Source organism: Meleagris gallopavo, chromosome 1 (assembly GCF_000146605.3).
Source record: "Meleagris gallopavo isolate NT-WF06-2002-E0010 breed Aviagen turkey brand Nicholas breeding stock chromosome 1, Turkey_5.1, whole genome shotgun sequence".
Lineage (NCBI taxonomy): Eukaryota > Metazoa > Chordata > Aves > Galliformes > Phasianidae > Meleagris > Meleagris gallopavo.
The window spans coordinates 89,693,054-89,696,180 of NC_015011.2; positions in this window are offsets into that span (position 1 = coordinate 89,693,054).

The window sequence follows — 3,127 nt, forward strand, 5'->3', positions numbered from 1 at the left end:
GAGGGACTGACAGATCTGTGCGGGCGGACGAGGGCCCTCCGCTCCGTTCTGGCGGAGCGGGATGAACGGGGAGGGAGGCCGGGCGGCCCCCGCTCCGGCGGAACGCGGTTGGAGTGCTTTGTGCCGTCTCCGCGAACTCCTCCGGCAGTTCCTTCTCCCCGTCCCGCCGCCGTTTGTGCCTTGTACCGTCCCACGTGTTACGCGTCCTTTTCGGTCCCGCTGTCGGAGGTTCTCTCCCAACGGGTTTGGGAACGGCAGAGCGCGAGGCGATCAGAACGCCTTTCTTTGCGGCAGGCTGTCAGCCTGGCTCGGTGCCCATGAGTCAATGGGAACGTTTGCGGAAAGCACCCTCATGCTGGGGCAGCCCGCGTGTGTGGAGTCACCTCGGAGCTGTTCTGATTTGCCTCTTTGTCGGGGGGATTTCCTCCTCGCATCGATGCTGCTGGAGCAGGAGCAGGGCTGGCAGCTTCCCCTGCCCAGGAAGCTGTCACGTACCTGCCCTGCCAATTTGAAAACGACAGCTTCACTTGAATTGCAGCCGTGCTTCCACATCTGTAATTTGTGCTTGTGCACGCCTGCATGTGGTTTCTCATGCTGCTGCCTTTCCTCAGGGAAGTGTGTGTGAGAGAGAGAAGGCTCTTTGAGATGGTTTTGGAGAGGGCTCAAACTTCCCTAACAGAAGCTCCCCCAGATACCAACCGTCTCGCAGCTAAGTTTAGCCTGGTGCCCACCCAGCCCATGGAACGGGTGTAGCTGGGCAGCAGATACTCACTGCTTTGCCTCTGCACACCAGAGCTCTCTCTGGCTGAAGAACAATAACAGTGTGCTGGATTAAGCACTCCTAATATGGAGTGAGCGGCTGGGTGTCCCAGCACACCCAGCAGATGCGGTGGTGTAGCAGCAGAGGGCATTGCTCGTCCCGAGGCTTCCTCAGGGTGGGAGCGGGGGGCACCCCGTGGCCATGTCGAGTTGCATTTAGGTGCTTTCACCTGGGTCTCAATAGGCAGCCAGTGTGCATTCACCAAGCTGACAGTCTCAACAAGAGTGGGGCCGCACAACTCAGAGCCTTGTGCTGCACGCAGTGCTTTGGGTGCTGTGCGTACAACTGAGGCGTAATGGATTGGCTGGGGGAGAGGGAAAAGCCTCGTTTCGTAACATAGAGCTCCAGCTGGATGTAAAGGGGTTGCAGTTTTCCAACCAAGTAACGTTACCGCTAGGCTGCCTGGATAAGGTGCCGTGGGCTGAGCGTACAAGAAACACAACTCGATTTTTCTGCCCCCTTTTGCAAGCTCATCAAAATCACTAAAGGAGGAGTGGCGGTTATGAAGGAGTCAGCGGACGGTTTAATGGAATGCATTGAGCGTTAACGAGCTAACGGGACCTGTGTAGCTGTCAACCCAGGGCTTGGCAACCCACATCTGGTGCGTGGGCATAGAGTGGGTAGGTTGCTGTGCTTCTTCCCCTCTGGCTGCGATGTTTGTTACAGGAGGCTCTAAACAAGTGGCACTTCATCACAGCGAGCACAAAATGGGAACATAGAGCAAGTGCTGTAAATAACCCTCATGCAGCGAGGAGACCATTAATACTTGTGCCAGCCAGTGCTAATCCTGCATGTAGCCACAAGATTTACCTTCTTTTTTGTTGCAGGGATGTAAAGTCTGATGCTACTCATATTTATGGTGTAATATATAGGAAACACAATAGGCTTCTGGGGAACGCTGAATCCATTCATGTTGGTGACTGGTTTATGAATAGTTCTGTCTGTGAGGCTCCAGCAGTATCCAGAATGCCACCTGTGAATGCAATTTACAGCTCTTTGTGTTCAAACATTGCATATGTATATATGTACATAGACTCATTACCCTCTTCCTCTCTCTATTCATGCATAGTAATTGGTGATTTATTTGTGATTCCTGGAGGGGAGTACAGCCTGCGGAAGGTCTTGAAACTGCAGATCACTTGTAAATGGCATGTTGGAGGGAATAATGATGCAGGGGTGACTCCAGAAAAGACAAGGGATGAGCTGAAGGGCTGTCTGCTACCGGAGCTCGCTGTCTGGGGAGCAGCAGAGCGCTGCCGGAGCACACTGCTGCTGCTTCCCCTGCTTTGCTGCTGCTGGCAAAGAAGGCAGCAGAGTGGGTGTTTGCCCATGCAAGCTTTGGGGCTGTTTGTATGTACCAAAGCTGGCAGCTTCGGAGCATCAGTGGGACCTCATCTGCTCCCAGATGCATTATTAGCTTTGGTGGCCAAGATCATGCTTGCTCCATCTGTGTGTGCTCTAAGTGCTCTGCTTGGAGCTTCCTTTTGCAAGCAGACTATGCTGCCATTGCATTGTGTTCTCTTGCCTTCAGGTATGTACTGCAGGACTCAAGGCAGGATGTGGCTGTGCTGCCTTTGCAAAGCGCCCTGAGACTCCAAACCCAGTCTGGCTGAAGCTGTATGCCTAGTAGAGGCTGTATGCCTACCTCAGCCACCAGTACTGGGCTGGCAGGCTCCACTCTTGTGTCATTCCTGCCATCCCCAAATGGGGCTCCTCGTGGGGAGGCTCCCTCCCTTCTGCCTTGGCCAGGCTGCATGATCTCCTGAGGCTCCAGCAAATCCTGTTTATTTACACAGGAGGTTTTGTTTTAAAACAAATTGTTGTCTTCTAGTTGACCTTCCGTCAAGTTAGATTTCTTTATTAAAGCAGTTTTTATTGTAAATCGAATGCATACTTGGAAGGTTTGTACCAGACCCATTAACTAAAGTGAAAGACAGAATAAAGAGACACATGGTCATTGCGGGGGAGAGGGCCACAGGGAGTTTGGGAAGGAGAGTTCTTCAGCGTTGGGGGACTTGAGGAATTTATAGGACCAGATATGTGTTTTGTTTCTTGTGGTTTGTTCCTCCCTTCCTCCCTTCCTCCCTTCCTCCCTTCCTCCCTTCCTCCCTTCCTCCCTTCCTCCCTTCCTCCCTTCCTCCCTTCCTCCCTTCCTCCCTTCCTCCCTTCCTCCCTTCCCTCCTTCCATTTTTCCTCCCTCCCTCTTTCTTTACCTTTCTTCCTTTCTTTTGCCTCCTTTCCTTCCCTCTTACCCTCTTCTCTGCTTCCTCTTTTTTTGCCTCTTTCTCAAGAAAGGCAGAAGGTAAT